At 37.9% G+C, this 26,129-nt stretch overlaps 1 protein-coding gene across 10 annotated transcripts in view; it reads left to right on the forward strand.

Annotated features, from left to right (window-relative positions):
• Nucleotides 1-26,129, forward strand: part of RBMS1 (RNA binding motif single stranded interacting protein 1) — a 212,987-nt gene that overhangs the window by 54,706 nt on the left and 132,152 nt on the right. The gene's annotated exons all lie outside the window — the stretch shown is intronic.

Below are 26,129 nucleotides of genomic sequence, written 5' to 3' on the forward strand. Positions count from 1 at the left end.
GAGTATCTAGTTAAAGCATAGAAATAGTTTAAGATAATCCCAATGATTTCCAGAGGGAGTTAGCAAGACCCTTTTTTTTTTTTTTCATTCTGTCTCACTCTTCTAGCTATGTAGAAAGTTTGGGTCAGGCTAAACTGCCCTAGCCAGAATACCAGTCCCTTTAAATGTTTAATTCCTATTAAAAGCTGGGTAACATGGCAGAACATTAACTACAGGAATCAGGACTGGGCTTGTCCTTTCTGCCCTGACATTCTGTGATTTCTGCCCTTCCTTGACAGTACTTTTACTTATATATGGTTAAAGATCCTTTTCATGATCAATTTAATAAGTATTTTAAAAGTTCATCAGATAATCATCAGATAAAAATAATTCTAGATTCCTGCTGGCCATAAAATAGTTGCCACATTTAACTGATGGTATATAGGCATACTTCATTTTGTTGCACTTGGCTTTATTGCACTCTACAGATATTGTGCTTCTTACAACTCAAAGGTTTGTGGCACCTCTGCATCGAGCAAGCCAATTTTCCAACAGCATTTTTCTCACTTCGTGTCTCTGTGTCACATTTTGGTAATTCTTGCAACATTTCTAACTTTTTCATTATTATTATATTTGTTATGGTGACCTGTGATGTGTGATCTTTGATGTTATTATTATAATTGTTTTGGGGCACCAAGAACCATGCCGAACTTATTCGTGTGTGTGATCTGCCTGCCCCACCAAGATAAAACAATAACCTGAGATAAAACAATTTTGAAATTAGGCCAATGAATAACCCTGCAATGACCTCTAAGTGTTCAAGTGAAAGTGTCACACATCTCTTATATTAAGTCAAAAACTGGAAATGATTAAGCTTAGTGAGGAAGGCATGTCATAAGCCAAGATAGGGCGAAAGTTGGCCTCTTGTGCCAAACAGCCACATTGTGAATGTAAAGGAAAAGTTCTTGAAGGAAATTAAAAGTGCTACTGCAGTTAACACATAGATGATAAGAAAGCAAACATCCTTATTGCAGATATAGTGAAAGTTTTAGTGGTCTGGACAGAAGATCAAACCAGCAGCACCATTCCCTTAAGCCAAAGACTAATGCAGAGCAAGGCTAACTCTCTTCAATTCTGTGAAGGCTGAGAGAGGTAAGGAAGCTGCTGAAGAAAATTTGAAGCTGGCGGAGGTTGTTTCATGAGGTTGAAGGAAAGAAGCCGTCTCCATAACATCAAAGTGCAAGGTGAAGCAGAAAGTACTAATGTAGAAGTTGTAGCAAGTTATCCAGAAGGTCTAGCTAAGATAATTAATGAAGATGGCTACACTAAACAGATTTTTCAATGTACACAAAACAGCCTTTTATTGGAAAAAGATGCCATCTAGGACTTTCATAGCTAGAGAGGAGAAGTCAGTGCCTGGCTTCAAAGCTTCAAAAGACAGCCTGACTCTGTTGTTAGGAGCTAATGCAGCTGGTGATTTTAAGTTGAAGCCAGTGCTCATTTACCATTTTGAAAATCCTCTCATAAGAATTATGCTGTATCTACTCTGCATATGCTCTATAAATGGAACAACAAAGCCTGGATGACAGCACATCTGTTTAAAACATGGTCTACTGAATATTTTAAGCCCACTGTTGAGACCTACTGCTCAGAAGAAAAGACTCCTTTCAAAGTAGTACTACTCATTGACAGTGTCCCTGTCACCCAAGAGCTCTGATGGAGATGTACAATGAAGTTAATGTTGTTTTCATGCCTGCTAGCACAACATCCATTCTGCAGCCCATGGATCAAGGAGTAATTACTTAAGAAAAACATTTTGTAAGGCTATAGCTGCCATAGTGATTTTTCTGATGGTTATGGGCAAAGTCAATTGAAAACCTTCTGGAAAGGATTCACCATTCTAGCTACCATTAAGAACATTTGTGGTTCATGGGAAGAGGTCAAAATATCCACGTTAACAGGAGGTTGGAAAAAGTTGATTCCAACTCTCATGGATGACTTGGAGGGGCTCAAGACCTCAGTAGAGGAAGTAACTGCAAATGTGGTAGAAGTAGAAAGAAAACCATAAGTGGAGCCTGAAGATGTGTCTGAATTGCTGCAATCCCATGATAAAATTTTAATTGATAAAGAGTTGTTTCTTATGGATGAGCAAGGAAAGTGGTTTCTTGAGATGGAATCTACTCCTGGTGAAGATGCTATAAAGATTGTTGAAACGACAACAAAGAATTTAGAATATTACTATTTGATAAAGCAGCAGGGTTTGGGAGGGTTGACTCCCATTTTGGAGGAAGTTCTACTATGGGTAAAGTGCTATCAAACAGCATTGCATGCTATAGAGAAGTCCTTTGTGAAAGGAAGAGCCAACCAATGTGGCAAACTTCATTGTTATCTTATTTTAAGAAATTGCCACAGTCACCCCAACCTTCAGCAACCACCACCCTGATCAGTCAGCAACCATCAACATCGAGGCAAGACCCTCCACCAGCAAAAAGATTATGACTCACTGAAGGCTCAGACGATGGTTAGCATTTGTTAGCGATGGAGCGTTTTTAGTTCTTTTTTTTTTTTTTTTTTTTTGTGGTACGCGGGCCTCTCACTGCTGTGGCCTGTCCCGTTGCGGAGCACAGGCTCCAGACGCGCAGGCTCAGCGGCCATGGCTCACGGGCCCAGCCGCTCCGCGGCATGTGGGATCTTCCCGGACCGGGGCACGAACCCGTGTTCCCTGCATCGGCAGGCGGACTCTCAACCACTGCACCACCAGGGAAGCCCAATGGAGCGTTTTTAAAATAAGGTATGTACATTGGTGTTTTAGACATAATGATTTTGCACATTTAATAGACTACTGGATAGTGTAAATATAACCTTTATATGCACTGGAATATTTGCTTTATTGTGGTGGGCTGGAGCCAAACTTGCAGTATCTCCAAGGTACGCGTGTACAATAGTTTGCTGCTTCTTTTTTCAGGGATCCAGTAAATTATAGGCCTGTGCTGTCGAATATGGTAGCCACTAGCCACATGGGACTATTTCCATTTAAATTTAAGTTAATTAAAATAAAAAATTCAGCTCCTCAGTCAACACTCAGCCGTATTTCAAGTGCTCACCAGCTACCGTATTGGACAGTACAGATGTAAAACATTTTCATCATTACAGAAGATTCTAATGGATGGCTCTATTAGAGACTATTTTCTAACCCATTTGTTGCTGTTTTTTCTTCCTGCTATCTCCCTCAAAGTCTTGCTCTTTCATGCTTGTTTGTTTCGAGTGAGCAATGGGAAAAAAAGAGATCAAACTCCTGTCCAATGTTTCTGTGTTTTAGTAGTGTTGATGAAATAGCTGGTAACTGAATGAGCTGAAACTATTGACTAGAGTAAGATTTTAGAAATACCTTTGAATTTAATTTATATGTAGCACCCAAAGAAGTGGTATAGAGGTGGCTATATTTGGTTTTTAAATGGACTAGTATCATGTCTTTGCTAAACACTTCTCATGAGCTAGTGACTACACTTTTCCTATTGAGTGTTGTTTCATTACCTGTAAAAATTTTGTTTCATTACAGACTCCTTCAGTAAGTGAAAATTAGGCCACTATGCTCATATCTAGGCCATTTCTCAGTTTAAACAAAATTTCTGATCCGAGATATGTTCGGATATTGATATATGCCAGTTAAAATATTGACTTTAAACAAAGAGGTCATAAAAAATATGTGATTAAAATGATTAGGAGTTGAATCCTTATCATATAACACAAAGTAAATGAGGGTTGCATAATTCTGTACTTAAGAGGTGCAGCTCCATTGCACAGGCATGTTCCTGGATATTCCAGACTGCTTTTAAATTATAGTGCTTCGTGTTGAGAGATTGATATTAAAATATACTTGGGAATTAAAATTCACTTATGATGAATAGTTGTTTAAAAAGCTTTAAGATAACACCGTGGAGGGCTTCCCTGGTGGCGCAGTGGTTGAGAGTCTGCCTGCCGATGCAGGGGACTCGGGTTTGTGCCACGGTCCGGGAAGATCCCATATGCCGCGGAGCGGCTGGGCCCGTGGGCCATGGCCGCTGAGCCTGCGCGTCCGGAGCCTGTGCTCTGCAATGGGAGAGGCCACAACAGCGAGAGGCCCGCGTACTGCAAAAAAAAAAAAAAAAAAAGATAACACCATGGAGACATGGTGTTAAAAAACAAGTCTTCAAAACGAAGCCACATTTCTTCAGATCAGAACCAGAAACATTTGTGTAAGCAGTATATTTACCAAATGGATCTCCAGTAATGGAAGCCCATTTTTCACTTTAACATGGATGTAATTTATGCAAAGACAGGCAACAAAATTATATCTTCTTGTTGCTTAATGTTTCCTACATGGACCAAATTTCGGTCGTTTTTTTATTGTGAAACCAAAAATAAAGTTTGCTGCTGAAAACTTGACTTCTGTGAACAGGCTCGTTTCAAGCATATTTTCCTATCTTCATATCCAGACCAGTGAGAATAGGTACTTACCCAGGAGATTCAGTCAGTTAGCCCGTAGCCATGAACCCCAGAAGGGAAGAGTAGTTTATCGCTCATCTAGTTGGACTTCCTACATGATGTGAATTGCTTGAGGATCGGGCAATGAGGGTGATGTCCCAGGTGTGAACCGGCTTTGTTCTAGGCAGCTGGGCAGGCTCCTTAGTAGCATATCTTTCCAGAATTCCAAATCATTAAATGAGATGCTTGTTTCCCAGTCGCTGTGTCATGACACACCAGTGAGTCACAAAAATTTCCCTGCAGTGTTGCAGCAAACCTAGCTTTCCCCAAAGCTCTGCTTCCTTCTTGGACACATTGCTACCAGGCTACCAGCATGGCCTGCACATTCTGTCCCCAGTCCCAAGGGTTTTACATTCTTTATGTCTGGATTTAGCTAAAGTCTTTTCTTGGCTAGGGTTGGTTTGCAGTTCCTAATCTGAATTCCTCCACCCATGCCAAGCTGTTTTTGCAAGGGGTTAAGCCAGTCTCTACACATAGGTCTAACAGTTTATCGTTCAAAATGACATTTCTTTGAGTTACTCATTGCCAGTGTCCTATGAAACCACCATTTCTTTTATTTCCTAGAACTGGGAAGGAATTTGAGACATCAGGTGAAAAGGAAGAGGGCAGAAAGAAAATTGTGGGGATGACAAACGCTTGTGAACTTGACTGTTTCTTATGGGCCAGAAAAACATTTGTGTCAGCCTTGCCCATTCTTAGAAGCCCTTTCAGAATGTTTTCCTCAAAGTTTTCTGTGGCCACTATGTGGTCAGTCTCCTTCTCCCTGTTCTCCTACTGTGTATTGTTTAGATCTCCGCCATATTGCTACTGATCAGGTTCTGCTTTGTCACTTGGTCGTTTGTGCATGTCTCTTATTGAAATAGTCACATTCTTCTTTTTATCTTCAGAAGCATCTATAATATGGTATGATATAATATAGTATAATATACGACATAAAATAACAATATATAAGTTTATACATAGATATATATTTTTTAAGTTCCTTAAATATAACAGATTCCTATTCAATACATAGTATTGAGTACTTACTCTACATTGTACAAGACACACTGGTGAAAAAACAATGAACAAAACAGGTATGACCCCTTCTCTCAAGGAGCTTCCATCAGAGCATGGACATTAAATAATAATTTAAATTGCAACTTGATGAGTCCAGAAAAGGAGATGTACAGTGTGCCCTATGTAAGATGATGTAACAGGAGGGCCTAGCCTCTTCCGGGGGTTGCAAGGGGGGATTTTCTGGTAGAAGTGCCTTGTGTGTTGTAAGCTGACACTTGAAGGATAAGTGGGAGTTAACCAGGCAGAGGTAGAGGAAGAGCATTCCATGCAGAGGGAACAGCATGTGTAAAGCACGTTGCTGGATAGGTTGCCTTGCAGATGTGAAGAACTGAAAGACCAGTGTACCTGGAACATAGTGGGTGAGGAAGAGAGTGGTGCTAGAGGGGTGGATAGGTATCAAATCTTGCAAGTATTTGTGGGCCATGTGTGGAGGGTTTGTTTCTTTACCCTAAAATCAAGAAATCACCACTGAAGGGTATAAAGCAGAAGATGCTTAATCCACATATTTATTCAGTTAAATCCTAACAGCCTTCAGCTTTCGGAACTTACACTGGCACTCGTTGTTCTCATTTGCACTTTTACTATCTGGAGAAAAGAGGAAGTAGTATGACATACAGGTAATTGGAACCTCTCTACCAAAAGATAATAAGATGCCTCCTCAAAAAGAAAGAACTACCAGTCTGGATCTAAAGCTTTTGAAATTTGAATTTTATTCTATCTTAGACGTGGACCACTCAGTTTATTCTGAAAACCTGATTTCTAGCAATCATCTTCTTCCCAGTTTATTCTTGGACTCTTGTCTCAGTGAATTAGACCATTCTTGAGTCCTGAGACCGTTCCCCCTGCCGCAATCCCCTGCCCCACCCTGCCCAAACACTTAGCCATTGAAGGGAAAAATCTCGACGGTTTTTCTCTTGCTGGAGCCGTGTGTCCATATCAATTATAAGCAGTCTCATGGAAAGCTTGGAGGAAGGAAAGGAGGGGAAGAGGCATCAAAGGACCTGGGGCTAGGCGCCCAATCATTATTTTGCTGAACTGGAGCTCAAACAGATAGGAGAGTTGCAAAATTTGTGAATGCAGTGAGAATAAGGAAGGCAAGAACTTTTACTTTTTTTTTTTTTTTTTGGAGATATAATTGACCTACAGCACTATGTTAGTTCCAGGTACACAACACAGTGATTCAGTAATTCTATACATGACAAAATGATCACCACAGAAGGCAAGAATTTTTAATGCGTGTTCTCAAATTTTAAAATCCAGCTTATTATATTGCTTGAAGATGCCAGTACTTTGTGCATAGAACCTTTAAATGATTAACGGTTCTTAAACATCACAACAAAGCTAGAGGTGTGCATAAAGAGGCATAGGTTCCGAAAGGTTATTTTTTGCTTTTTGAATCCTTAAGACTAGTAGAAATGAAAAAAAAAAAAGTTCAGATTAATCAGTTCTTACTAAAGAGAAGCACTGGAGAGAGTAGTTTTTAGTCAATTGCTTGATTATTTGATGATCACTACTAGATACAAAATAGAAAAATAGAGATACAGTGTTTTCTTATGAGAAACATATCTCTGAAATAATTTTGTATTTGCTTTTAAGCACTCTCAACTCTTGGACAGAGTATTTCACCTCTGACCCAGTTTCCCACTGCATGGTAGGGCTATAGGAGCCTATGGACGTGAAAGGCCTTTTAAAAACTATAGAGCACATACAAATGTATATACTAGTATTATTGTTCCAGTTATCTATTACTGAGGAACAAACCATCCTAAACTTAAAACAATGATTTATTATTTTGCACAATACCCTGGGTTGGCTGGGATCTGCTGGGTGGCTCCAGGTGACTTTGGGTCACTCATGCAGCTGCATGCAGTTGGGAACTGAGCTGTGGATAGAAGGTCTAAGATGAGTGCATTCACATGCCCCCCAGGTGTCTGGCTCTTGGCTGGAGTGCCTCTGTGCCCTTCACCTGGCTTCCCATTCTGCAAGACCTCTCTCTCCACGTGGTCTCTCTACCTGGGTGCAGACCAGCCCAGACTTCTTTATGTGGCATTTTGGCTGAAGTCTTCTTAAGTTACTCAGCAATGCTTTTACATTCTTCTGGTCCATTACAGGGCCAACCCACATTCAGTGGGAGGAAAAATAGATTCCAACTCTTGACCGAGCAGAGCAAACTCGCATTGGGAAAGCATACACAGACTGGGAGGGATTGTGGCAGCCATCTTTGGAAAATTCTATGACAATTATTAGGTAAAGCTTGATAAGTTAAAATATTCTACTCTCAATGAGTAAGCACTTAGAAACAAACTCTTGACTTACACTACTTCCAGAGATTAAAAAAATTTGTCATTTTTAATATGTATGCATAATAACCATCAAATATATTCACAGTAGTTATTCTAGTTGAAGGGGAAAATGTGTCCCCTAAAAACCCAATTCCTGATTTAGTCTCATTGTTTAATAACAAAGAAATATACTACAATCATACTTTTTATTGTTTCAGAAGTTAAACGCACTCTACCCGTTTACTGATACAAAGGAAATTTGGATCTCCCTCTAGTGGCAATAGGTTTTCTTTTCTTTTTTTTCAGAGCTTGCTTGAAACAGTAAGATGGCTGACATATATAACAGAACACAGTTTCAAAAATGACTGGTTTTCACCGAGATGGATGCTTTCTCCTGTGTGAGTTATGGTAGATTCTTTCATTTCTTATGAGAAATGTTCACCTTCCTAAGAAACAATCATCATATTATATGACAAAAAAAATTGAAAGGAGACTTCCTGTTAACTTTTAAAGTATAAAAACTGTTCCCGTCAATCAAGGTCTTAAGTGAAAATGATTACATTTTGACAACTAAAATAGCTTGATCCTTCACTGAAAAAATAAATTGGATTTTTAGTTTTTGTCTGAAGAATTATTTTTGGAGCCGATAAATGTATTTAATTGCAAAAATCTTTAGAAAGGGAGCAATAGGTAGTTATTGAAATGTGAAGCTTGAGAAACACTAATAGCCAAACCAAAAATAAATGAATAAAAATAAAAATAGAAGTGCCAAAGCCTTATGCTTTCCTCTAAAAAAAAGTTCAAGTTCGGATAGCTATCTCTATCATTGTATAAAAGGAAGCACCACGTCAAAGGGTGGGAATAGAAAAACAGCTACAGCGGAATTTGTAAATGAGGCTTTCCTATCCTCACCCCACCACCCAGGAGAGTTAATAATGTTCATTAAGTTAGTCTCTTATCTGTCCATTTACAGGCAGAGCTATTCTGATTCTTTAAGAAAGGACATTTTCTGTAATGCTATCAGAAAAGACATTCTTACAAAATGCTGTTTTCTCAACTATTTGCTGAAGCTGATCCAAGTTACTTATACTGCATTGTCTTGTGTGGCAGGCTGAAGCCCTCATCCCTCTCTTCTCCTTCCCACAAAGATAGCAGGATGGACAGGGATGGTAGGTAAGAATCCAGAGATTTTTTTTTTTCTTTTTTAATTTCCAGAAAGTAGAACCTAGGATTATCAGAAGAATTCCAGGATATTTTTTTGTTTGGGAGTAAACTATGAACCAGTAAGGTTTCATGAAAATAATTAAACCATCCAATGAAAATTTAGTGTTTCGTTCCAATACCTCTTTTCAGTTCGATGTGTATAGCCAAGTATGTGTCTCTTGTGGTCTCGATTACATCCGGTGTTTTTAGCTGGCAGCATTTCCTCTGTTGAGGCCCCACTTGATTTGCCAGGCTTCATTTCTGTGAATATAAAGAGAGAAAACCAAGTTGTATGAAAGAGTGAAATTTAAGAAAAAATTAAGTGTTAGGATAACATTGATTTTTGAAACAAAAAATGAGACACTAAATCTGTTATAAACAAACTGGTCTTCTGATTATGAAAAATATATAGGCTACAAAAGTACTTGGAAAGTCTTATAGCCATCTTTTAACCACCCTGTATGTTTTCTTTTGAATATTTATAAAAACCTAATTCAACTAACAAACAGAGACCAAAGAAGCCCCTCCTATGTAGTTAGTTGCACACATCTGGAATAATGAAAGTGAATTTGCAATTCTTAAAATGGTGTTTTCTTCCAGTTCTCATAGAAGTGTTTTTGGAGCAGTGGTCTATACTAACAGCTGTATTCAATCTTGAGTAAAAGTCACTTCCTGAAGAGAATGAAATTCAACTTAACATTCGAGCTTGCCCAGAACGTAATCCTGTGGGGCGGGTGTACTATGTGATTATGAAACTGGACATGGGCACCCTGCTGAGGTGATTTCTTGTAAATAGTACCCAACAGAAACCGTTAATCAGTGCCAGTGCTTTTAACTGAAGATTTAATCATCTAAAAGCATTGCTTATTCATTGTCAATTAAGACAAAACCATCTTAATTTTCAAGAATTTTATTCTTTGGTGTTTTGAAAATATAATTCCCTTCTGAAATTATATTTATATGGAATCTGTATCTTTATCTATCTACACATACTCATATATATAGATATGCATACCTACATATGTTTATATATATTTAGACTTCTCAGGTTTTTTAAATTGCTGTGTCATACTTGAGTTTCAGGCAAAGTTTATTTTTGATTTTTAAAATTCATTCATTCACTTACTGTAGTGAACCTAATTTAAATAGAATTTTTGTTCCTGGCCTCATAAGATTAGTTGATTACATATATAGATATGAGAGGTACAGTTTTAGCTATTTAATATCGAGTTTAAAAGTATCTTTTAGGTAGGTAGTACTGACTTTTACTCTCCTAAATATTGTACTTATTTAAAAGAAAGAAAATGTTGTATAACTTGGATATTGCTAAATCCTAATGGAATCATGGTTTAGATGGAAAAGTTTTTACTGAATCAGTTGTTTTCTTTATGGATCACTCTTTTGTTGTCTAAACAACGAATGCATAGTTTTCAATCAAGACTACCAAATTGAAATAAAGTCTAACACATTAAGCCAGAATTAACAAACAAACATATATAAAAATTCCAGCCTTCTCAATTTGTAGAAATCAAAACCATTTCCCGTTTTACTTTGGTAACAAAGAAGGAGCTAGGCTTTTTTCATTCCTTGACGAAATCTCTGAGTTGCTTTGAAGACCTTTGTTTATAATGGCTTAGTGCGTTCTTTTCTTCTTGACATGCTCCCCTCCCTCCAGTGAGATACTAATTAAAGAGAGGCCACTGTGACCCTAGATTGTTTAAAAGTCACCAGGAATGAGGCAGCAGCACAAATCTGGACAGGAAGTGCTCATTCCTAAAATACAACACAACCCTTAAGACCATCTTATCAAAAATCTGTTGGCTTCTAATAGCAAAAGAAAAAAAAAAATGCTTCCTTTGATTTAAAACATACACATTTAAAACCAAAACAGAATCTCTAAAACTTACTTAGACAAGACATCGTATATACAGTTTTTAGAAGAATTTGCAAAAAATAGCATTATCTCTTATATATTAGATGATAGTTTAGTTTAGAGACATTGAAATAGATAAACATTAAAAACATATTTTGAGGGCTTCCCTGGTGGCGCAGTGGTTGAGAGTCCACCTGCCGATGCAGGTGACACGGGTTCGTGCCCCGGTCCGGGAAGATCCCACATGCCGCGGAGCGGCTGGGCCCGTGAGCCATGGCCGCTGAGCCTGCGCGTCCGGAGCCTGTGCTCCGCAACGGGAGAGGCCACAACAATGAGAGGCCTGCGTACAGCAAAAAAAAAAAAAACAAACAAAAAACATACTTTGAGTTTGATGGAGAATAGTCTAATTTGTATGTGGGGTTTTTGTGGGGGGGGAGGAGCCTATATCTTGTCATTCCTTTGAAAGAATTTGAGACAGCTCAGATTGTATATGAGAAGCTTGGCTTTCTCATATGCAGAAAGTGGCAACACTTTAATAGGGATGATAAGAAAGATGAATATAGTACCAGCTGATCATGTAGGCAATTTTGTTAATACTAAATGATTTGAAAGAAATGGAAATAATTTAGTAACTTAAATAAGCAGGTGGTACTACCTGACATCAAATTATTTCCCTCTTGAAATGACTTGCTGTTGTTAAGTGCTAACTTTCAAGAAGAGTTTCTTATACAACTGTTAGTATTTGTTTAGCAAGATGCTTTTGATTGCACGTAATAGAGACCCACTACTGTTTGTGTTCATTAATGGGAGTGGGATTGTTCTGAGAATATATAGGGGAATCAGAATCTCTGTTATGAGACCAGACCTCAAGGGAACCCAGGAAGGCTGCCTTACCAGGCCTCGGGATTGGCAGGACCATAGTGGCCATGGGCCTTGTGGAGGCCAACTGGATGATTGTTCTCAGTTCAAGGCACAAATTAAACAGCAGGAGTTTTGAATTTTCCCTCTTGAGCTTCCATCATTTCTGTCTCCCAGTTGCTCTTTGTTTAGCTGCTGAGTCTAGCTCCTTTGTTTCTTGCTATCTGCTGGCAGCTCATTCCTCCACTCCTGTGAGTCTCAGTGTTGAGAATCCTTGCCCTGTGAGTCACTATTACAAGTGATGATTCCTCTGTCTCATTGTTTCTGTGTCTTCCCAACTTCAGCTTAGTCATGGCCCCTCAGCTGGCTCCTGGCCTCCCTCTCTGTGCACAGTACCTGACTGTTTGACTACAGTAGGCTCTCTGTAAGTATTGGTTGAATGAATAGATGAGGACTGTTAGGGAATTACCATCACCTTCTCTTTTAATCAAACTTTTAAGGAACTAATAAGATAGAAAATAACTAAAAGGCAGGTGGAAGAGAAAGGTTATTTTGAGAATTTTTAGAGACCTGATTGCGTTAAAAAGAATTCACTGTAGTAGTAGTAAGAAATTATTTGTTTCTGCAGGCACTGAAGAAGTGAATGTGTTTAAACTTGAAAGTCCAGACTATCCCATTGAAAGAAAGAAGTACCTTTAAAAATCTCCCACTTCATGCTGCACATTCAAGCAGCTATAGGTACTATCAGGAATGGAGATAATTTAACTTCAGGTGTCAGGAAATGAAGTACTCACTTTCTTGACCATATTCCACCCAGGAACCAAGATTAAGGTCTCTAATGTAGGTCTGAAGGCTTCTTTTGGCCTTCAGATCTGAATCTTTATTATTTGTCTGTGAAGAGATGATCAATTCCTGATTTTCTCAAGGCAACCGTCCCCTTTTATGCTTGTTTTTTAAGTCCTCTACCTTCCAATAGCTGCTCATCTTTTAGCTTTTGGTTGCTCAGGGTAAAAAAATAAACACCAGGACAGAGTTCTCAATTCTTTATTTCTTTGCTTGCTTTTTTTTTTTAATATGAAATTGAGGTTCTGAAGTTTATTTTATAAAATCTTTCCTAGATTTTGCCATTTGTATAATAGTATATGAGTAGATGATAGGCATAATTAGACCCAAATGAGTAATTATGTTTTTCATTTAAAAGTTTTCCTCTAACAACTGGGTTGAAGAAGAACCTGAAGAGCAGCTTAAGATTCAATAAAATAAATTAAAAAAGAAAAAAAAAAAAAGATTCAGTTGCTCAGCTTTCCCTGTTAGAGCGTGGCTATCCAAAGTTGCCAGTTAATGGGGCTTTCATTCCTCCTGCACTTTGGAAATGATCAGCATTCCCAAACACATTTGAGAGTATTTTCCCTCATTAGGGAATAAGTGCTTTTCAGATTCTGAGGACTTTCTGTGTGAAAACAAAAACAAAATAGATAATAAAAGTGCTACATGAGTATAGGGAAAATTTTCTCTTTAATTTTATGAAAATGATATATTTTTTCTTGGACTCATATGCCAATACATTTAAAATAACTTTTGTTTGTGGAGTTGCAACTGTGTGCAAGGCATTGAGCTAGACCCCTAGCTTTTAACAAGCGTACATATTCCAGTGAAATGCACAGATGGATATAACCAAAGTACACTACAAGTGGCCATAGTAGGGAGCATATAGATTTCAGTGGTAACACGAGAGAGAGAGAGAGAGAGAGAGAGAGAGAGAGAGAGAGAGAGAGAGAGAGAGAGAGAGAGAGAGAGAGAGAGAGAGGGAGAGAGGGAGAGAGAGGGAGAGAGGGGGTAGGGGGTTGGGGAGGGAGAGAGGGAGAGTGGGAGAGGGAAAGTGAGCACAGTGAATGCTGAGCAGGGAAGCAGAGGTTCAAGGCAGTTTGGACTATGGGTCTGGATCCCTGGAGAAAGAAAGAAGAATGCCAAGAAGTAATATATATATATTTGAGAAAGAACTGAGGAAAGTTCCTATAAATAATGTCAGATGATCTCTGTGTTATCATTTAGCAGTGAAGAGTGAGATTTAGAGTTTCAGGGAAAAAAAATTAAAGGTTTGGAATTAATTCTGGGGAGGATGGGGTAAGGAGCCCCTTGGAAATGAGTAAAGTGAACATTAAGCTTAAGTGATTTTTTGGTGAAGCCAATGAGCATGGTTATGATTTGCAGTCATTAGCAATGCAAGAGGAGGAACAGGAAAGTCTGATGGTGGAAAGTGCTTGCCTGTAAGACAGGACGAAAGGCTGTGGATGCTGGATACTGGAAAGAACGAACTTGGTGTCCCTGATTCGGGGCTCTAGATTAGTTAGGAAGTGAACTGTGGGGAGGAGGTGCTGTTGATAATGGTGGTGATGGTGTGGCCTGATGGAACAGAGGAATGGAAGGATAAAGAGAATGAAGGGGAAGCTTACATTTTCACATCTGGAATGGGAAGAATAATGGCGGTGTGGGGATTAATGAAACAATGCCTATAAAGTACTTATAACAATGTCTGGCATATATTATGCACTCAAAAATGCTCATACTGTTATCTTTATTAATGAGTGCAGAAGTGATGGAAGAATGGGCATTTCAGGACTTGATGGCATGTAATGGTGTTAGTCATTGAAGTCAGACAAATATGCAAGTTTTCTTGAAGTGGAGTTCAAGGACCTACCTCTAAGGTTGGGGTTTTAGGTTACATGATATCACCTAGGAAAAGCTCTTAGCTATGTGCAAAATGATCTTTATGTTGAAGGTAAATAAATGATAATAACTGATCTTTGTAATTTAACAAACTGAACTGTCTTATTTTCTTCTTCCCAAAACTCCATAATGGAAGTATTGTTACCTTTTCCCTTTTTACAGTTAAACAGATTTAGCTGAAGATTGCTAAGTTATCAAGTGGTAGAATTGTCTTTCAAACCTGGAAGTTTTTATTGAAAGCCCCTGCCTTGTCCTCTACTCCATACTAGAAACGGCAATGGCCGTCTGTAGGTGATATAACGAGACAGAGAGCATTTCTAGGGCTGTACTGTTTAGCATTGAAGAGGAACAAGGAAGAGGCAGATGCCTCTTGGTGTGGGGAAGACAGAAGAATCAACCATTGGAGTTTCACAAGAAGTCGTGTCATGAGGAGAAAGTAATTTTCAGCTGTGTTAGTCATTCTAAAATACATTTTGGTACCATGTTGGGTTTTAATAAAATACATCCTTACCTGGAAGACATTTCATCCGTCCCAAGCCCTCTTAGATCAGAGGCTGTAATTTTTATGTATCTTATAGTAAACCATTTTCTACTAGCAAAGCATTATATTCTATAATATATGTTATATAGACATATCTTTTATATCTATATAAATAGAGCTGAAGTTAAATGTGTATTTTTTCTGGGTTCCTGTAACTACTGTCTGGTTCATTCTTTATAACAGTGTTTTTCAGATAAGGATGGGAGTGTGTGTCCTCCTCATTTCTGACCTAGAATCATGTAGAAGTAAGCCGCAATGACTGATGGGAATATATAGTATTCCTCAGGTATGCTGGACTGGAAAAGAGACTGAGAACAACTGATTTATGGTGAAGCCAGGCCAATAAGTTCTTGCTGAGCTCTTACAGGATGCCTTTCGATGTAGTAAATAGTGGAGAGTACATGGTAAATCTTGGCCATGGTTTCATCAGTAGAGGAGTTTACAATGTAAAGACATTAGGTTGACCTAATTTAGGCATTAATACAGTCCTTAGAAAATGTAGTGAGAGGTCTTGGAAAATAGATGAAAGTAGGAAAAACTCAGAGGGGGTGGACCATGAGTTGTGATTTCAACAGAGTAAACAGAGGGAGGGATGAATGTGGTTTGGCTGATGGAAAAACAGAGGCTGTTTCCTGGCAAAACTCAGAGCCAGAAAAGAGTGAGTTCATCTGTAGCCAAAACACAAGTAGTAGCCGGAAGAGAGGTAAAGGGGGAAAGGAGTTAGAAAGAGTGCTTTACAAGTGATGTTCAGAAATTTGCACTTGATGTGGGAGTTTTAGGAAGCACGGTGATACGGCCAAAGAAGTCATAACAAATTATTTTAGAAGCAATGTACACAACAATTTGGAATAAATAAGGACTGGTTAGAGGGAGAAACAGAAGAGGTTCCAGCAGTTCTAGTTTAAGGAAACTAATACATAAAAGATATGGAAAAAGAAGAGTCAGTAAGGAACATAGAGGTGCTGCTAATTTAGAAATAGTGCATTTTCACTGTCGATTGTAGAAATTGGCTAAATCCTATGTTTAATCACTTGAAATTATATAGCATTTTCCAACAGATTTGCTGTCACCCTTGTACTGTTCAGACTGTAGCCTCATATCTCAACTATTTAAATGTTTTTCTTTTTTTAGAAGAAAAGAATAAAATGGACAAAGTAGTTATTTAAAAGAAAACTTTCTAGATGTTGGAGCACCAAGAATCAATTTGCCTTGGTTTCTGGAATCCTCTGAAAATCAACCTCACAAGGCTTTTAGTACACTGTATCATTTAAACATTCTTTAATTATGAAAATTTTCATATATACACTAAAGTAGAAAGAAGTAGCTTCAACAATTATGAACAATTTTCCCATTCTTATGTACTGATAGAATTTTTTTAAGTGTTATGTGATGGAATGAAACAATCTATATGATTTTCAGTTACAAGAGTTTGTACATCTAGTTTTTAAAAATATGGTAATAATCAAAACTTAAATTACGATTTTTTTTAAATAAAGGAGACAGATATAGAGATGGGAAAAAGTTTCTACAATGATTTGCAATATTTTGTAGCCTTCTTTACCTAAATGATATCTATGGTAAACAGCTTAAATGAATTCTAAAGCTTCTTAAAAGAGCCCCTAGATAGAATGTATTTTCAAATCACTCAAGAAATTATGAATTACAGAAGCTGGAAGGATATTCTTTAATACTGAAGAAGTTTGGCTACTCAATTCGAATTTATAATTTGTCATTGAATTAACATATCAAAATAATAAGCTTGTTTTACTTTTAGGACAGAATAATATCTGTTTCAATAGGACTTGCATGCATTTTGAAGGTATTGTTTATTTATTCATTAAACCAATATTTGAATGCCTAGTGTGTGCCATGCCCTGAGTTGGGGCTTGAGATATATTGGTGGTTTGACATGTTAATAATTTCTATAAGATACTATTCAGTGTGAAATCAATTATAATTTTCTCTTATAACAAGGGAAACATTACAGATAAATGAAATTCATAGATAATTTCCAACCTTCAGTTTGACCAACCTCGAGTCAGTTAATAAATTGACCAGTTTGTTTCACTTTTTCCTATTGGTTTTATCTTCACGTCAGCCATGAATAAAAGGAAAGCTGCATAAGGAAGGAGGAGGAAAAGAGACCAGTCAAGAGACCTGAACAAATATGAACCCTCAGATACCAACAAGTACTAATAGTCATTGCTCTATGTGTGAACCATTTACATCTTTTTCTGTAACTGGGTCATCTCACCTGCTAAGTTATTGCTTTTGATTCACTTTGTCATTTCATATCAATTTTAAGCGTTGTGATAACCATTTTAGATATATGTCTTTTTATCTGACTTCACATAAAAAAACTTTTATGATTCACATAAAAATTACTTTTCTGATCGGAAGTCCTAGGAAGACTGAGAACTGGTACTCCAGGCCCTGCAAAAAGGTAGAAATCTGTAAGACTCATAGGTTGGAATTGATGCCGTGTGCCAGAACAACACTGAGTGATCTTTTGAGAGTGCGTGTGTCCATGTGCATGCATTTGTGTGACTTAAAACTTGGTAAAGAAGTAACAGTCCAGGATGAATGTTCTCAAGTTATGTTCGTAACTGACAGCTTTAAAGCACTAATAACAGGAAGTGTGGAGTGGAGAGGCCTGATAAATATCTACAGGTTTAGGCTCCTCTCCCTGTAACCTTTCTTATCATATAAATGCACTGTATATCTAAAACACCACGGGTGTAACTTGAGGTGACTGTGAGGAAATGGCTGAGGAGGGAAGCTGACAGCTCAGTTTGCTCCTTTGTGAGATTACGGTAGAGTTTCTCATTCTGCCTTGTGGAGACTGTGCGCACTGGTATGATACAGTCAGATCTTGGAAGAACTGAGTGTGTGTCATTTACTTGTAATCACTCAGTAGCTCTGGGTTCTTTAGAAGATTAAAAATGAGTGTTTGAAAAATATATTTCTGGAGCCTAGGCTACGAATAAAAAGAACACGTGTGTGCGTTTGTACGCACTGTGCTCATGTACCTGTGTGCTCTACTACACAGATGCCAAGATGCACTCTTCTCACATTTCAGCATTGCTGAAATCAGAATGCATCTTTTAATTTATGATGTCCTATAATTACTGTTGTCCATTTTTTCAAATGTTAACATCTCAGTAATTGTCAAGCATATTATAATCAGTGGCATCTTAGATTGCACGACATACAGTTTATATCCAAATATTTATAGGAGACTGATCTCAGAGAGATTTGTAGGACATTTCTCTTTTCCCCAAAAAAGTAAAGCAAGAAGATTTATTCTGACAGTAATAGTTGAGGTCAAGAGAGAGAAACCATTTGATTGTGGAATACCATTTCCTTAATAAGTAACATACAAATGCAAAATGCAACATTCATTACAACACCTCTTAGGATCCCGAGTGATCTAAAGATTAGGACGCAAATTCACCATGTTTAATATAATCTGTAAAATGTAGTCTTTAAGATTTGATCGCTCCATTTCTTACATTCAACTCTTTCTAATTTCAAGTAATCATCATTTTGAAAAGAGGATGCAAATCATCATTTCTGTCATTTGTGTGTGTGTGTGTGTGTGTGTGTGTGTGTCTGTGTAAGAAAGCTACCATTCCTCATGCATTCATGCCTCCAAAAAAATTTACTGCGTGTAAGACAGTAGGTTAAGTAACTCATTAGAGATTTACAGACTGTTTAAGCACTCTTACAAGGTTGTTAAGGCTCAAAATAAGATGACTCCACCCTCACTTTTATGGGTTGGACAGTATAGAATACAGACGAAAGCTGTATGCAATCTATAGAAGAGAAAGACTCTAGTCCTGGGGTAGGAATAGGTTCAGATTTGGAGGCTGTTTAACAAAGAACCTTCTAATAGAAATGACTAAATATGGATAGATTGAATTTATTGTCGGTCGTGGTGTCCAAGGAGAGACAGTAGCATTCATTCTATTATTGTATTATTTCTTGAGTGATTATTATACGTCAGGCACGGGAACTGGCTTTTAATAATTCTTTCCAACCTTAAGGTTCAGCTTCATGACCCAGGTCAAGTCGTTTAACCTACCTGAGGCTTACTCTCCTGTTTAAAAAAAGTGGAGGATGCCTGCCCTGCCTCCTTCCCTGAGACTTTAATGAGATGTACAATAAAGCGTTTTATAAATTGTAACATTTTATAATATGCTATGATATAATATGATATATATGATAGGTCTGAAAAATGTCTTCAGCTATTATCTATTGCTTCCTCCTAGTGCTTCCTCCAACTTAGGAGAATTTAATAGATTTTAACATTCAATAATCCTTTAGTTGAAACTTCATCACATCTGCCACTAGATCAAATATTAGATTGGGAGGTGAAGGAAGGGTGGTGCTGGGAGGATCTGTTTAATGTGTTGTCAGCATTCTCGGAGTGTTCTTCATAGTTTGGAATTAGGAATTGCTGATGTCATGGTCAGTCACATTGTCATGACAATATCAGAATTTCCTCATTTGCCTTCTCTTCTCTTGGGGAGTATCAATTTGCCACAGGTCTGTCATCCGTTTGTCCCATGTGTTAAGTGTATTAGATAACCCAGAACTAGTCATTCTTAAAGACACTTCGGGTGGAGAATTTTTAAAAGCTCCTTATGTAGCCCACTGCAGTACTCTTAACTAAATATTCTACTGCTGGAAAGTTTGCTTTCATGTGTCCCCAACTGAATAGAAATTTACTTCTAATTCTGTATTTTGTTGTGTGAACCTTCACATTTATAATTCAGGGGAGAATAGAAAGCTTTTCAGCATCCTTATTTACTTAAAGGATGTTATTAATTATTCTGTTATCCTCCTCTTCAGGTGAAATAAACTAATGTAATGGTCAGCTTAGCAGCTAAAGAGAAAGGAAACTGTTTTGTTGGGGTTTTTTCTCTGTATTTTGAATGCTTTAAATCCTAATTTGTGCTCTGGATCCCAGGTTTTGCATAGACCTTAGTTATGTCTCCCAGACATTTAGGAATGTCTTATACCTTTTATCATTCTTGGCTTATACGAGTTTTGTTTGTCCAAGGTATAGTTAGTTGTTCAGTCTGTACTATCCAAATTTTCTAACAGTTAAATTTTACTCATGGAAAGGACACAGTTTTTCCAGGTTTGAATTTTGTTTTTCATGATTTAGAGGTTTGGTTTTTTTTTTGGCTCTAGTTTTCCAAAAATTCTGTTGATTTCCTAAGTACTTTTTGTCTCTTCCCAAGTCATGTAGCCAGAGGTGGATGTGATTAGCTGTTTCCACAGCACATCAGCCCTTCCCTTCCTTATCTCAGCTCTTATCCTTTATACATAGTTTGATCACTACAGTAGATGATTATGTTACTTCCGTCTCTTTAGATAAGCTGTAATTGCAAAAATCACTTAATATCTTTCATAATTTGTAATTTTACTGTAATTCATGGAAAACTCATTGAATTATCTCAAAGTATTTTGAAAAGAAGCACTTATTTTCTTATAGGCTTGCTAAAGGATGGAGAATAACAGCTCTAATACTATATTCCCACAGTCAAAGAATGTAGAGGATTGAGGCATCCATCCAGGTAAATTAGGAAAATAGTAATCCACAATAAATGCAAAATGGAGCTTCTCTTTCTCCTGGTTTCCCAGATAGTTGACTCTCCTTTATTTTGTTATAGAATTTGATCTACAGATACAAATTCAATATAGTGTAAACCAAACGAAAACAAAAATCTTGAATTTTTAATTCATATAGCTACCCCCAAGATTTTGGTTTTTGGAAAGAATAAGGACCCAAGTACTTATTTTTATAGAAAAACATAGGAAAAGAAGTTTAACGTACAGAGAACCACTATGCCAGAAATTTGAGTGAGATTTGAATTTTATTAACTATTTTGCAAGAACAAGGCTATAGCTAATTTATGAATAGATGATATCCAAAATTTTTTGAGTGTAAATTATTTGTTTGGAATTTAGAGGATGTTTTGCCACAGAGAGAAATATCCTAAATGATGAATAGGATGTTAGTTGTCCGATAAGCATGTATGAATCCCATAATTAAACTAATCTCTAATACGATTTTCCACTATTTTTTGAGTGAAATTATATTCTCAGTTTCAGTTCAGGATTCTGGAAATACCTTTCATCTAATCACCATCCCAGCTTTTAGAAGATAGTTCTTTCTGCTTCTCTCCCAACTTCATCCCACCAACTATCCCAGAAAATAAAGCTTGTGGTTGTAAGAGAGGAGTTATATTTTAGCAACTATCAGTTAAATGAGATTTAGGAGCTAGGTTGGGTCAGAATATGTATTTGTACTATTAACTATATGTTCTAATATTGGAAATTTTGCCTTTATAATCAACTGAATGGAAATTCAATGTAATTTCATATCTTTTTAAAAGTGACTCGCCCAAGGTCATATTCATGGTAACTGAAGCTCAGATACACACCCAGGATTGAGCTCCTATGTTTTTCCCTATGGGGTTTGGGCTTGAACCATAGATCATAGTAATAATAACGATCACGAGTGTCATTGGAGCTTGGAGACTTGGAGTCAGAGAGACCTAAGTTCAAACCTCAGCTCCATTGTGTATTGGATCTGTGGCCTTGGAAAGGTTGCTTAAGCCTCTGAGCCTCAGTTTTCTCTTCTATAAAATGGGCTAATCATTCTCTAATGGTGGGTATGTGTGTGTGTGTGTTGTGAGTGAATGGGGGGCAGGGGAGAGGAACCTGCTGAGAAATTGCCTAGAATATAGTAGTTACTCAATAAATGACAGGTATTTATTAGTCCATTCAGAGAAGCAGCAGCAGGGCAAAGCCTATTTCTTCTGTTTTGTTCACCAGGATAGGTTTAAGAATCATTAGAATGTTGCTTTTGGTAAGACTCATCAGAATTTGGCTTTGTTTATGTTGTTCTATATGCCTTCTAGGATTATAGCTATAGAGCTATAGTTTTATTACAGTGGTTTCATTTTTATATACATGTGATTTTATATGTATCCAGGGAGACTTTAGGTCTAGAACAAGAATTATAAAATTTAAAAAAACCAAAATAGTAAATAATAGAAAATATTGCTGCTCCTTTAGAAACAAGACACTTTATCAACTCTATTTTGTACCAGGAAAGAACAGAAATTTAAAGAATCTGCTGAGCTCATAATTTTTTTTTTCTTTTTCTGTTTTGCTGGGAGCTAGAGGCTTGCGAGCTTTTAAACATAGGTACTCTCAAATGTAAACAATTTTTTTAGCGTGAACTGTTTACACTAACCAATACTATGTGGTTGTATTTTATTCCTTAAAGATTGTAATGTGAAGTAATGTTGGGTGAATTCTTCCTCTTCATTCTTTTCTGTTTTTAATGTGATCCAAATAAAAATGGGTGCTTGAAATTATTTAGCAGTGATAGAGGGATAGACCCTGCTACAGGTCTATTCTTTTGTTGATAGAGGTGTTCTATTTTTATCTCATTGGACATCTTCTCTCCCCCTATTTTTTTCCCTTCTTTCAAAGCTTAGCTTTCCCACCACACTTTCTTTGTAGTAATTTTACTCAAAGGCTCCTCTCTTATATGAGGTTCAGTAATGCATGTGTTGGAATGGGGGCTCTCCTAGCCTTTTGATTTTGCTGCTGCCTTCAAGGAGCTCATTGATTAGTGATGATTTCAGCAGCAGTCACCCCAAATCTACGTCCTCTCTCATACCATCCATCTCTCTCCCGCTCTTTTTGTTTTTCTTCTCATCTTCACAGTGCTTCTTTCTGAATGTCCCTCAAACAAAACATTTATACAGCTGAGCTCCCCACACCCATGTTACATCCTGTATTGATCTCTCCCTGCAGTGGACTGGCATAGCACATGATTGTCTAGACCACTTGGCTGGCACTTATCACTTAATGCCTTGCATTTTTCGTGTCCAGCAACTCGGTGCTGTAGAGGTTACGAGTACTCACCTGGGAATTGTAGCATTATTTATAAGGCTTTTTTGAGTCCACAGCATTATAGTGTTGAAGGAGCACAGGACAGGGTCTTTTAACCCTAGCTAAGCCTAGGTTTAAACATTTACTTGCTACTTCCTTGCTCTATGGTTAAGTCAGTCAGTCTTAACTTGTTTTCCTCTCATCTGTAAATGAAGCCTAATAACCCTTCCAACCTCATAGCGTTGCTGTGAAAGTGAAATGAGATGTGAAATTTATAAATGAAAGTCTCATTTTCAGAATGTTTCTGTGGGACAAATATCTTCTCAATTCAAGAGTCTCAGATTGCAGTTATACAAACACTTGGGAGTAGCCAAGTCTCATCTGCTCTACAAGGCTGCAGGCTCCTGCATGTACGGATGGCTCCATCTTTATTATCCTCATTCATAGCCCCCTCCTGCCTCACAGTGTGATCTCTGATACCACTCACAGTCTTCCCATTCATACAGAAATGGCTCTGGTCCAACACACAACCTCTTTAAAGGAAACAGGACAAAAACAAATGTGGGAGAGAAACTTGAGTTCACCTAGCTCTTGAAACAGACCTTCTGTCAGACTTTTTTTTTTCTTAAACCTCTTAGAGTTAAGCCTTAGAAAGCGTCTTCATTCAGCCATTCAACACACGGTTCTCCTTACCTAAATTTGCTCTTTTTTTTACTTGTCAATTCCAACTACACCCTTGCTCCTGCTCTTGGATGGTCAGCCAGCCTTACTAACATCAGTTATTTACACAGTATACCCACTTAAGTCTACAAACCACCACTCTGAAACCTGGAGACACAATAATGACAGCTGCCATTTATTGAGTTTGGTACTTTTGTTGGAGTACCATAGATACACTTAAGACCGTCAGGGAGGAGTCTGGGACTCAGGGTAACTGACTTGCCCAAAGCCGTGTGGCTAGTAAGTGGAAAGCTGAAACGTGCAGCCACCAAATCTGTTGGGCTGTTTTAATTTTGTTCCTTAGATTGCAAAGCCCAGATTCACTTAAGCTCTCTGAGAAAGAGGGGTGGGGCTGGTTAAGTGTACACACGGAGGGGCTGTTGTCAGTCGCAAGAGCCAAAGCAGCTTCAGGGACTCCATCTCACGGCCAAGTGCTCACCCGCTCCTGGCATCTGCTTGCCTCTCCGCTTGCTGCCAGTCAGCTTCCTGTTACTCATAGTTTCTGCTTCCTCATAACCTTGCCTTGCATATGGTTTTGGCTTTTTGTGGCCTCAACTCTACCCCCTGGCACTCTTGCAGTTTCTGCCCCTTTCCTAACTGGAGTTTTCTGAATTAAATTCCCAAGGGTGAGGATCTGATTGGCTCCGCTCATTTTTTCAGTCCCAGCCATGTCATAGGTCACTGGCCTATCTGTGGATTGGCTGCCCCTGGGTCAGATTCCCACAACTTTACCCACCAGCTGAGCTGCGGGAGGAGGATGTTGTCTGACCGCCCAGGCAGCAGTCTCAGTTTCCCTTTCAGGAAGATGAGCATCTACAGGGCAGATTCCAAAGCCCTAATTCTTACCATGATAACTTGCAGTTTCTCTGGAATGTTTCCTTACTTTGTCTTAAAACATATTTGTTTCAAAGGTCAATAAACTTTCCCAGATGAATCTCACTAGGATCTATTCCTATAATCATTTATAACTAAGCACTTGTGAATATCTATAATTGAGTATATATACATATATGGTTTCATGTTTCTGTTATTTCTCTTAGGTTGGAATTCTTTGGGCTTTAGTGACTTTGTTACATTTTATATTTTATGGTCTTTGAGGGTGGAAAATCTATCTTCTCCTTTCTTTGCAATGCTTTACCTAGTTAAGTGCGTAGTACCTACCTAACTCTGGAACTTCTGAACCCTGGCTTGTAGACATTGTTTTTAAAAATATACACCTTGAGTTATCTCCTTTTATGTCATACACTATATAGAACACTTTGTTTTGTTGCTATTTAGATATCCTTTTTATTCTTAAAAATAGTCCTTTTAATATTTTTAGTATTCTTAGTATATTTTAGTATCTAGTATTAGAATTGCTCTTGTATTCCAATTTAAATTTTATTATCACTTAAAATCATGTCTTATCCCTGTAAAACAATTGCAGGGTATCAGATCAAGTCTTCCCATTCTAGAATAGCACAATATCCAAAGTATCATGACCTTAGAGAAGAGCCATAGAAAAATTAATCTATGCTGTTCTTTTGTGGTTTAGACTGTGGTTTCCTAAGAGACCAGTCATGACAAGTGAGGTTGTACATGGAATTTTTTCCATAGATGACAGGTTTGAACTGCTGGGGTCTTGGGCATTAAGTTCTCAGGAAAAGGCATCTATGACTTGAACAGTTCTACTTAAAACCTTATATTTTATACCTGTGGTAGATAACTTGTGGTAAAAGGTCCCTGTGAGAGGAGGCAGCAAAGGGGCAGCCCAAACAATCGTAAATGCATGCAGTAGCCCGAAATAGCATATATATTAACACAGAACTGAATGTTAGTTGTATTGTTTCTATTAAATCATTTTAAAGAACAAATACGTTTCTGTGAATGTTATCTAGCAAGTTCGTACTTGCCCATTGTGCACCTAGTACTGCACTTAGAGTAAGTTTGCTGCTGCTTTTTTTTTTTAATGAAGAGTTAAGAATTTTATATATATATATATATATATATATATATATAGTTTGTGTATATAGTTGTTTTCAATCAGGTGTGCTTGAGAATGTTGGGAGCCCTTCATCATATGGAGGTGGCTCCCTAGGTCAGCAGTAGGAAGGATATCTAGGATGGATATTTTTTAGTTCCTTGTTGCTGGAAACACCCTTGAATGGTCACAGCTTTGCTAGAAGACTCGGTTTCCATAGGGGACACTTTGTTTTCCTTATGGCAGCCAGAAGTTGAGAGCCTTCACTTCTTAGCCGAGTTAGGCTTTTTCATTATCATGGCAGATGGCCCTTTCCAGGAAGGCGTTAGAGGCCAGAGGCCAAGGAAGAACGCTGTAATATTGACCGCTTAGTGCGGTAATGTAACCCTGTAATAGTCACTGCTGAACAGGCCAGCTGTCCCAGTGGCCCATCCACAGACCGCGGGGCTCTTGCCGGTGGGACTTGCTGTAGAGGCCGTCTGC

Source organism: Pseudorca crassidens, chromosome 6 (genome assembly GCF_039906515.1).
Source record: "Pseudorca crassidens isolate mPseCra1 chromosome 6, mPseCra1.hap1, whole genome shotgun sequence".
Lineage (NCBI taxonomy): Eukaryota > Metazoa > Chordata > Mammalia > Artiodactyla > Delphinidae > Pseudorca > Pseudorca crassidens.